This window comes from Silene latifolia, chromosome X, assembly GCF_048544455.1.
Source record: "Silene latifolia isolate original U9 population chromosome X, ASM4854445v1, whole genome shotgun sequence".
Classification (NCBI taxonomy): domain Eukaryota; kingdom Viridiplantae; phylum Streptophyta; class Magnoliopsida; order Caryophyllales; family Caryophyllaceae; genus Silene; species Silene latifolia.
The window spans coordinates 74,831,750-74,843,663 of record NC_133537.1 but is presented as its reverse complement, the minus strand read 5'-3'; the positions used below and the strand labels follow the sequence as shown (position 1 = coordinate 74,843,663).

Genomic DNA, 11,914 nt, shown 5'->3' with positions numbered 1-11,914 from the left:
ACGCGATAAGATTTGTTGTGTGTATAATAACAATGAATATACAGACAAATCTAAATAGTATGTGTAATTAGGTTTCTTGATTGTGTCTTAGGATTAATCTATTTAATAAACCGTAACTAACAAACATAGTACTGTTAACAGGGATCTACGATGCGTGGGGCTCTTTTTGCTGACCAAGTCGATCAATATGAAGATGCATTCAAGCACAACAGACTGTATGAGATAACCAACGCTCCAATATCTCCTCTGATGCCAGAGTATAAGTTTAACCCCACAGATGTTGATTTCCAGATGAACTTTGGAAAGCGAACTATTGTCCTACCATTGATATTGATGATGGCGGCAATACCATAGACTATAGACCCATTTCTCATCTCCCCCGAGCAACGATTACACTTCGATGTTTGGTATGAATAAGTGATTAGCTATATCATCTTTTTGACTACTTTGTTGTACTACGGAAAATCAGACTCGATCATAACATTACCATGTTTCTTATATATTGCAGATATAGTTGGTGTGGTTCTCTTTGTAGAAGAACATTGTCGTAAAGTTACAACAAACAAGAACCGTGAAACAAATGTTCGTGAGATTGTGCTCACTGACCACAGGTAAATCATAGTCATAGTTTACAGATTAGTTAGTGCTAAAATACTAAACAACAAATATTGTATATGAAACTAATAACATCAATTTAAATGGAACAACCTACGCGACTCATGACCACTATCAATCTCGGTTTGGGATGACCTGGCGAAAGATGATTGCACAATGCTGATTCGAACCTGCAAATTTATGATCGTGGGACTCACGGCTCTCGGAGTATCTAATCACAAAGGTCAGATACATTTACTTAGTTGCAATTCTAAACATACGCACTTAATGTAGTAACTGGCAATTAATAACTATACCTTACCATTTACAGGTTTCTCAATGACCACTTCTAGCTCAACACCATCATACATTTACCTGTTGGCGAGAAAGCGAAGCGAAAACCTGGTACTCTCGAACTCGTAGTCCTAATTCAAACACTACGAACACGACCTTTTCTACATGCTATTTCAGATGCTAATGTTATTCACTTTTACAGGATGGCAAGCCATCACACATCCTTGACACAACTTCAGTCTAGGCTCTTTCATGTCAAGCTACCTATGCCAAATGAAAAAACAACCAAAATTTCAGCTCTTCGTGCTAAGAAAGTAAACACAATTTACTGATGCACCTTCTAATGTACCTACTACATATGCATTTACTAATCTGCATCATACTTCCAACAGGCAAAATCAGCTTTGCAAGATGAAAAACATTGGTTAGAAGTTACTATACCAAATTTCTTGAACTACATAAAGTGCATGCATACATAGGATGTTCAAAATGTGCTAAAACTTCTAGCATGCCACCCAAGGCGTCCATACACATGCAACAATTGCTCCGCGCCGATTGTACCTCGGTGCCAAAAGTACGTCTCTTTGCATCATTTTAGTACTACAATAACTTCAAATAAGTAAATATACATAATCCCTCTCTTACATATAGCATAGCTAATAATAGAACTCATTCAATAACCTATAATTAATAGCTAAAACACAAAGAAGGTACTAATGCTTAGACAACATCTATTTCGTAATCACATTCAATGCATAAATATCGGATGGAACAGAACATTGCCAATGACCGCATTTACACAGATCACAAAGATTGTTCAAAATGTCGGCGGTGATATATTCCACATGAAGCACTCTGTAAGGCTTACAACATAAAATCTCAACTAATAAACTAGCACACACATATTAATAATTATTAACCTAATTTTCGGGACCATGAGGAAGCATTCTCACCGTACAAGAGTTACTCTGTACAACTCCTTTCAAAGTTCAAGTTGGCCCTTCTACATCCCTCTCAGTAAATAACATCTTGCAGTGGGTGGTGAAGCGGGTCGTTGTTGACGACGAAGATGACATCAGTATCAAAATCGAACCGGTCAGAGCCAATCCCGAATCACAAGTTATAGACGATTCAAGTTCATGCAAATGACAAGCAAATAGTTCCCACCAATCTGCAACCAATGTCACTACTACTCCTGCAGAAGATGCACTTGAAATATCCTCGATCACCAAAGATCTCCAAAGACATTCTCGCATTACCAACGACGCGTCCAAAAAAAAGAGGGACCAAAAAGAACACAGGTCCTAAATCTGCAGCTTACCCGTGAAGCTATCAAGTATGGACTACAATAGCACAGGCATAGTCGTAATAGTTAGTGGTCATGGCCTGTCATTTTGGTATTTTGTCAATCTCATTTACTCTTGAACAATTCGGCCGAGTGCTAAGCTTGCTGCGTGTACTCTTTTATCTTAATCTTAGCTTTTGTGTGTAATATAAACTATGGACTAGACAAATCAGTACTTATGAACAACTCGATTCTGCCTTGTACTAAGGCTACTTAATCTACTATGATGATTATTAATCTTTCATAGGTTAATTGATCATTTGTTAGTTTATATATCTTCTTTTTAATTTCGTGCTTATCTTACTTCGTTCTGCAACTCTCAAATTGATATGTATTGTATATCTTATCAAGATATCAAAATAAACATTACTATCTTACATTCACAGACTTGAAGCTACTCACAAATATGGACCAGGTTGTAGCTTGACGTACTAAGATAACATATTACTAAGCCAACTTAGAAGGACCATATGATTCTATTCTTGTCAAATTAAATGGTTATTCACTAACTATAACTGATCTGAATATTTCCAATTTAAAAACAAGGTTTAACAATGGACGTTAGCAACAATAATACAAAGTTAACATTCACAAAATTGGCGGACATTTATACATATATTATCTATGTTACGTTTACTTAAGTGTAGATTACAAATCTAGATACGGAACAGTTTTTAGACTTAAAGGTTCTTATTTATCTCTTCAATATACCTATTTATTGTGTTAGGTAGATAGTGTATCCAATTAAACTAATAGATTACTTAATAAAAAGTGTATCTTAGAATCATAATCTAAAAAATCATTCCCATTCATCAACATGAATCTTCAAGTGCTGAACCTAATGCAAGTTACAATTATAAGATTCATTTAAAATGTTATTATACAAATAGAACAAACATTATATAATCAAAAAAAAAAACAAAAAAAAAAAGGTACTGAAGTTCAAAACTAAATGGTTAAGCTAACAAATATAGTACGTCTTAACAGAACATATTAGTAAGCCACTTAGAGGACCATGTGATCCTATTTCCATAGAATATAATGGTTATTCACCAACTATAGCTTATCTTAATTATTACTCCCTCTGTCATGGTCATTTGTTGTCATTTGATTTTGGCACAAAGACGAAAGAAAGGGGAGAGAGCCAATTACTAATTGACAGGTAGAATAAATTGATTGTGAATGATCAAATTGCTCATCAAGTTCATTCTTAAAATAGAAAAGACAACAAATGAGTGAGACACCCTAAAATGGAACGGACAACAAATGATCAGGACAGAGGGAATACATTTTTTTAAAAAGGTTAATTGAATGACATGTGTGACCAATTGGGTATGAATGATCAAATTATTCTTCGAATTATTTCTTAAAATAGAAAAAACAACAAATCACTAAGACACCCAAAAATAGAAAAGGACAACAAATGACCCAAATAAACAGAGTAAAAGATAACATGAATATTTGATCAGCCTAAATTACGCGCGCAGTACAATACACAAGACATACTGATATCACTTTGATGCGCCATAACTGTTCATATGAATGACTAATGAGGCTTTAAATCCCAACTAACCAAAATAAAATATAGAGCTTTGCATTTTCTAGCGCATTATACAACGCAAATTACTGTTTCACATGCAGATTATATTAGCTTTCATCATTACTAATTAATAGCTTGTCCACCTAAACTTCTCTTGAACAAAGATCTTAAAATCACAAGTCAATCAGTTCATTCTATTCCAATAAAGATAAAATAGTTAGCATATTGAATTATTTTTTTTTTTTTAAACATAAGAAGAATCATGCCAAAATTCAAATGCACCAGGCGTGTTTACGTAAATGAAACGGACAAGATTGAGTTTGTCAAAGATTACAAGCGGTGGAAGAAGACCACGTTTGCTGCTCAAGACATCTTCACAACTAACAAGGTAGAAATGAAGATCAAGAATGGTGATGAATCTAAACACGAAATCCTGAGTTTAGAGGATGTGGTCACCAATGTCTTCAACAAGCTTGACAATCCAGGAAAAAGGAACATGTCCGAGGTTTGCAAGTGTTGGGCCAAGTGGTTCATAATCGACCGACACATCAAAGGTCAGTCGTGATTATAACTCGCGGTTGGCAAGGGAAAATGATGGGGTATGATCTCGGCAGACAGAAAGGCAAGTTAGTCCACAAATTCTGTGGATGTAACTACCACAACAATGACAAGGAAAAGCGAGCATTTCACAAAAGATTGGAGAAAAGACAGGCGGCTAATAGGAGGTACATGCTTTACACTTCCGAAGCGTCCGGAAGTGAAGGGTATTATGACTCACTAAGTGCAAAGATGTTCCGTAAGGTGTCGATTTTCGGGTTTTTGATTGTCTATATAGCCTAACCTACGAGCCTTTTGCATGTAAAAAATATGGCGTTACGTAGGGTGATTGCGAGTAGTTATGTCATGCTACGCAAATCAAACATATCGAAACTCGCTAGGTCGCCTTTGTTTTAAACATTGGCTATTTTGTAATTAGGTTGTGATGTTTAAGAAGTGTCTATGCCTAGATTTGTATCCTAAAACAATCTTAAATAGGGGGTTGTATTTTCGATGTATATAAGGTCATGAGTGCAAAACCTTTACGCAAATTGTAGTATTAGCAATTGTTCTTTGCTTTCTGCATAACATGTAGCGAGCTTTCAACTAGACGCGAGTGATTAAATTACATTTCACAGTGTTCATTTCGTTCTAGCAACGGTGATGCACAAAATACCCACAAAAAAAATGGCGTCTACTTAGCTGTAAGGCTATCAGATTATTGACCGCAGCAATCTATAACTATCAATATAGTAAGCTACAATCAGTTTTAGGTTAAATAATTGGATAATTAACTCATGAAAGATCAAAGCAAGTCAAATCAAAGCTCACTTAATCTGTTTCTATAGGCATGTAAACTATGATTGATTTCTAGGCAGTAATTAGATACACATGAAGAGTCAATTTATAGACAAGGTAAGAAGAATTTTCAGTTCATAACACAATATAAACAGGAATTTAGGACTGAATTCAGATCACATTTCAAGATATGACAAAGTCAGTAGTTCGATCAGGGACATTAACTTTGCTAACTTACAACGCTTAGAATTGTAAAGTCAATTGAGTGTTATATTAACTAATTCGACAAGATCATCATTGCCTATCATAGTTACTTCCAGATTATTCAGATCGATAAGTTGTATGTTAACATAAAAAAAATGCTAATTGTGGGATTAAGAGTTCGTCTATTTAGCTCATTTTAATTGATTCTTGAAGTATAGTATGTAGACAAACAAAGCTACATTGTTGGGTAGTCTCTCGCTAATTTCTTGGCAAGGAAAGGATGATAGTATAGTATGGTTGACGCCAAACAGTGATGTCATTTGATTTTAGTTGGCCCTTCAAAATTGATAAGGTCAGAGAGACTTACTATAAAGAAGTCTTTGTTACTCATATGGATTTAGAGACTTTAAGGTTGTATTGAGTACTTCAAATGATTGTATAACAATGTCATTCACATGCCTTCATCGATCGCATTCTTAGAAAACTACTTTCATTGCCATTTACATTTTATTTAAGTACTATGCTTGCAATTCTTGAAATCGAGCGTGCCTCGCATTTGAAAGATCAAGACTATCGTCGTGATGATTTATGTGCACTAAATCGTTCAAGACATTTTATGTGCAAGTTACCTTTTTATTAGCAATACGTACTGTTATTATAAATTACTTACACGGACATAATAAATACTATGACGATCATAAGAAGCTCTTCAGATTTGGTTTACCGTTCAACAAAGCTTTACAAATTACAACCAAAAATAGGCCTTATGCTTACAGATATTTAAGAAATAACAGTGAACTTGAAAAAAACGCGCAACTACTAATAATCAAATCGCATAAACGAAATCGAATAACGAAAAATATATCAAGCAACATGGAAATAAATTACGGGCAATGAATCAGTATCTAAATGAAATAGTTTTCAATAGCCAATAAATAGGACTGTATAAATATTATAAATATAGATTAATAAAGAATAGTAACAGGCAACCAAACCAACAGATACAACTAATACTGCTAGAAGTGGAAAAGATACTGTATGAACATAGAAGTACAATGAATTGTGCGAAAAAATTGATCATCCCGATTTCGGACCTAATAGTATATATAAGATCTGATTAAACACAAACAAAAGGCATAAACGTAAGGTAAACAACCGTAAACTAAATAACAAATATATAGAAAATGGGAGATCAATTTGTATCGCCATACACATGCATTCTCGCTAATGTGCCAGGAAAATGGAGGGGGACGATATGTACCGAGAAATGTAGAAGCATTACCAAACATTCTCAATGACCATGGATATACTATAGAAGTATTAAGCATTACCAATTGCACAAAAGCGAACATTTCAAAGTGGTATAGTTCGCGTTGAATTTGGAGATGACGATGAATCATGCAGATTAACATTCCAATTGCAAGAGAAATTTGAATCAGTAGGACGTAGCAGACAAGATTACTTTGCTGAGTACAAACCAAGACATGGACCATATCTATGGGTGGCAACAAAAAAGGATGCAGAGTACTTTCCCTGCACACCAATGTGTAAGAAGGTCCCTTACATATTGCGGAAACAAGGAAGGCAACTCGCTGATAAGGACCAAGTTTGCATCTACAGTTGCATTAATCTCCAACTTTAAGATATTAATTCGTACTATTGTTGTCATCACATTTAAACTATGCATTTCGCGTCCCTAAACATGTCATCCGTCAATAAGTGCGAGTTAATAGCCTGCTATAATTATGTTTCGCAGTTCAGAATTGCTTGCGCATTAGATCTGCTGTCTGTGGCAGTAGTTCTTCTTTATCATTTCGCGCACCTTTAACATATTATTCGTAACATCCTTATCCTATCCTTAATTTAGTTGTACTGCTGTTTCAGAATGTAGTTCGACTCTCTAACAGACGGAACTACTTAAGCGTAAGCGAGTTTAGTAAGACTCTAACATTCAGAATACTCGTGCTTATAAGATATCTATTAATTTACGTAATTATGCTTCATGCGATTAGGACAAATGACTACATTGAACATTACACGTAAAAAGGAAAGCTTCTACTCTAGAACAAAATGCAACTACAGCAACATACATTCAGTAATTCCCGCAAAGTCTACGCCATAAACAGATTTGCTGCCACAAAAATGGAAACGCGTCTTGGATCTCCGCGCGCGGAGAAACAACTAGTGAAAGTAAAAGGCAACGGTCCTAAGCAACCGTAGCCTTAAATAAGAAGAATAGAATTAAAAAAAAAATGTAAATATTTGAACCCACGTCTTCATTACGACCTTTCATAGTTTCATTCACAAGCTTCTCATTATTTTCATCGACACAATCAGTCAATGACACCCAAAACCCAATTCATTATCCACAACGACCTTGTCACCGCCAACGTCTCACCGACAACCACCGTGTTATCGCCGGCAGACACCTTGTCATCGACGACCCACAACCATCTCGTCTCAATTCGTCAACCTTCCAGTTCGCAACCCTCATTCAGGTACGATTCTTTATTTCAATAATTTTTTAGTTATCGCAAATCATTTGTTTTTTGACGATTTGTTTTCATTCGTCACTGAATTTTGGTTTTGTATGATGTTTGCGTTTTGGGATTCAATAAAATTTATCATAACATGGTACAATTAAGTATTAGGGTTAGGGTTTTCAATTAAATTTGACGTCAATTTGAAGATAATTCATTTTCTACTGATGATTTGAGTAAAAGAGATGATTTATGGAGTTAATTACGCTAACGATGTTGGTGATGAGGGAAGGATATGTTGAATTGCTAATTTTTTTTTTTAGTAATCAAGCGGGTAATTCCTGTTTAGATGTTGGATTAGTGGATTACTCAAAACAAGACAAGATTATTCAAGAGATTGGGAGTCTAGAATCTTCCAACTTTGCTGTACTGGGACCCTCCGGCATTACTAGGTGGTGCGTCCCCTTATCCGAATAGCAGGTTTTATTGCAGTTCTTTTTGTAATGGGAGTGCAGATGGCATTGCACTGTCTGTACTTCTGATGATTCATATGAAGGAAATCCCTACATTCCATATGGTTGCCATGGTAAGCTTCTGCTATCATTGTTGTAGTATGAGTTGTTGTGTCACTTTCATTTCTTTGCATTTGGATTGAGGTCGATTGTTTGTGGGTTGGAGACGGAAGGGAGATTTACTATTTCAATGGTGTCAAAAGCTTCCTATTGTTGGACTTAAAACCTTATGGTACGATTACATACATACGATTTCTAAATCCGTTCCATTTCAATGAGTATTTGGCTCGATAGCAATTTAATTGTCTGTTCACCTGTATGCAGACCCTTGCAAAGTTGGCTCAAAACATTCCTATAGTTGCTACAAACAAAAGTGGATTGCAGTCCTAGGTAACCTTGATTAATTCATAACATCAATTTGCTCAAACAATAGTTTACACTAGAATGATTCTAAATCCGAGCTATTTCATATCAGATTTATGTAGGTGTTGTAGCATGATGTTCAATAACAGTGATCATACTCGTTTGCTGCTACTGCTTGTATAACCTGATGCACTATATCATCTATACTTGTCAGTCTAGCTATTGATAATCTGTTTTTCGGAATTGAACAGGGTGCTATAAATTTGTATATTTGGTTCACGTGAGGCTTGATTCCTCTTAGTTGTGAGCTAGAATATTATGAGTACTTGATACTTGATTATAATTTACTACTGACCATGGAAATCGGATATGATTCTGCAACGAACATGACTAGATACTTTCGCATTTTGTACATTTCCCTTCCTTTTCTTCTATTTCTCCCCATTACGCTCATTGTCTAACTCCATGAAAATAATATTCATGTACATGTTTAGAGCTGGCTGGTTAAATTTTCGAAAAACATGGAAATTGGAATACGCTTTTTTCTTAATCGAGTCTTAATCTATATGTAGAAACTTTTCCTTTTCAGATGTTAGCATTTCTCTATAAGACAACAAACATTTATTGATATGTGAAGAAGGCATATAATTTCTTAACACTTTATCTTTGAAGTCGGCATTAGCCGCCATACTGAATGGATAAAGTTTTTTTTTTTCTTTTTAATCGTTGATAATGAGTCTCATCTTAAATCATGTTTAAAATTACATTATACTGACCTAGAGTATTTGTCGGTTCATCTTGTTCGGATAGCTTTTTAATTTAATCCGATACAATTATACTATTTTATAAGATTAGAAGTTAGGGTTGTTAGTTGTTGGCTCATCAGTACAATTAATTGGCCATTTTTTAGATGGTTTTCGTCCATCCTACAAGGCGGTGCTAATACTACTTATCTTTTCGCCCCCACCAAAAGCCAGCGTCTGCTTCCGACTCTCCATTTGTTATCAAAATCAATTTGGGACTTGAGGTATATTTCATTATCGAGGTATTCGATTTTCAGTTTTTTATATATACTCGACTCCACTGATAACAGATTCTAGACCCTATGACTAGTATTCTTTTGAGGTTGAGTAAAGGTTCTGGTTTTGGCACCTCAAAACATGGCGAATCATTATCATCTGAAGTTGTATTCTAGGCAAGAATAAGCTAAAATACATGGAAAATCATCGTCATTGTCATCATTAATGTTAAAAACCTAGCTCTGTGTTGTGATCCTTGATTATTTTGTAGAGGAATTGTTGCGTGGTGCTTGTGCTGATGGTGGATAATTTTTTGGAGCATTTCTGGATCGTTAATTGTCAAGACTTTGAGTTGGACAACGACTGAATGCAGTTTGAATTCGAGACATGCAAGAAAGAATCATGTAAGCCCTTTCTATTTTATTTGATGCAGGTTGAGGGTGCTCTCATATGCAGGTAAACTTCAATTGATTAATGATAAATTATTTTTGGCATGGTGAATTACTGGCCTGGTGTTCTGCCTTCCTTTTCCCTCGTGGTATTATAAAGATGATTTCAAGATCTTGCTTGTAAAGATTTCTTTTGGAATATAACTGAGGGGAAGAAATGAATGGTTTTCAAAAGTTGGCAATCAATTTGTGCTCCTTGGTCAGAAAAAAAGGCTATAATGTTAAGGAATTTCTAAGTTGGAAGAAAGCCCTCTTGAGCAAATGGATTTGGAAGCTTATAGCTAATGGTGATGGTATGTGGACTAAGAGGTTTTCCTACAATTTGAATGGTAGTATCTGGGAGGCTGTTAGCAAGCTCCACCATTATTATGAGAGTTGGGGGAACGGTCTGCAAGTTCGAGACCAGTGGGTGACCTGTACTAGCTTTACCTCTGATGCTTCTACACTTTTAACTTCCAGTGTTTCAGGTGATAAGTTTATCACAAGGAAGGCACATGAAAATTTCAGACATAAGTTTGATGTTGTGGGTGGAATAAGGCTCCTCAGAATGTTGTGGTGGTTCCTAATTAAGCATAAAATTATTTCTTCCCTAGCAATCAGAAACGCCTGCCTACCCTTGATAACATTGTTTCTATCGGAATCTGTCATGTTAACAAGCGATGTTTTTTGTGACAAAGACATGGAGACCTACATGCACTTATTTTTCAGATGCCAGTGCAATGGAGGTGATAAGGATGATCATGAATCGGATCAACTAGACATTGATCTTAGGAATGGGATGTACAAGTTATCTACCGACTCTAGAAGGAAGAATTGGCGTAATTGTTGGCTTAGTTGCAGCCGAACTACTATATGACCTATGCGCTATGGGAGGAGGGAAATTAACACAAGGCCATTTGGTGAGAAGCTAAGTTTGCACAACCTGCTCAAATTGCTAAGAAAAATCGTTACATAGTGTACGCATGCTTCACTGGGCAAAGTATGATAGGCATTCCCTTCTTTTGGACAATTTAAATAGGGTTTACGCTTCTCTACTTAGACTGAAATTATCGAATTGAACTGAACTTTTTTTTCTCTGGTGAAAGGTTTGAAATTGTCATTAAGCTCATAACAAACTATTACAAAGTACAAACTACCAACTCTTGGTACAATTTCACAATGTGAATGAGGTCTGATGAGTAATAAATAAAGACTTAATCAAACGTTCCTCTCCATCATTTTTAATACAACTTCGCCAAAAGTTTTATTTAATTTTAGACATTCCAGTCTTGCTTTATTTCTTTGGTGTCAGATTGCATAATAAAGCGCCTGAATCCAAGCATTGCAACTGAACTAATTGAATAATTAAGATAATAATAAGTTGAACCCAGATAAATTTAATTGATCTGAATTAAATTGAACATAAGTGAACGGAAATGAACTGAATTGAACTTAATGGACTGGAACTAAACTGAACTTATAAAAACTGAAATTAAGATGAGAAGAACATGACCGGTGTTGATTTGCCATCTTCTAGTGGGCCTTTTTGGTTTATACTTTTGTTTGATGGGATTAATTTTCTTGAAAAAAAAAAATCAACAAATTTTATGGGGGCCGGGTTTGGGTCGGGTCATATCGGGTTAGCCAATTCTTTTGGGTCGGGTCATTTCGGGTCAAATGATATATCGGGTTAGGCTTGGGTCGGGTCCGGTTACTTTATCATATTATTTCAATTTTTAACAGTTAAATTTAGTTTTTAACCATTGTTTGGTTTAGTTAATTTATTATTATTAAATCAAA

At 35.3% G+C, this 11,914-nt stretch overlaps 1 long non-coding RNA gene across 1 annotated transcript; it reads left to right on the top strand.

Annotated features, from left to right (window-relative positions):
• Window positions 1-7,566: 7,566 nt before the first annotated feature.
• On the top strand, window positions 7,567-11,286 carry LOC141623408 (uncharacterized). The gene is made up of 6 exons (XR_012533355.1): window positions 7,567-7,810; window positions 8,142-8,378; window positions 8,629-8,694; window positions 9,578-9,694; window positions 9,958-10,090; window positions 10,236-11,286. It is a non-coding gene; the product is annotated as an uncharacterized LOC141623408 (long non-coding RNA).
• The last annotated feature ends 628 nt before the right edge of the window (window positions 11,287-11,914 follow it).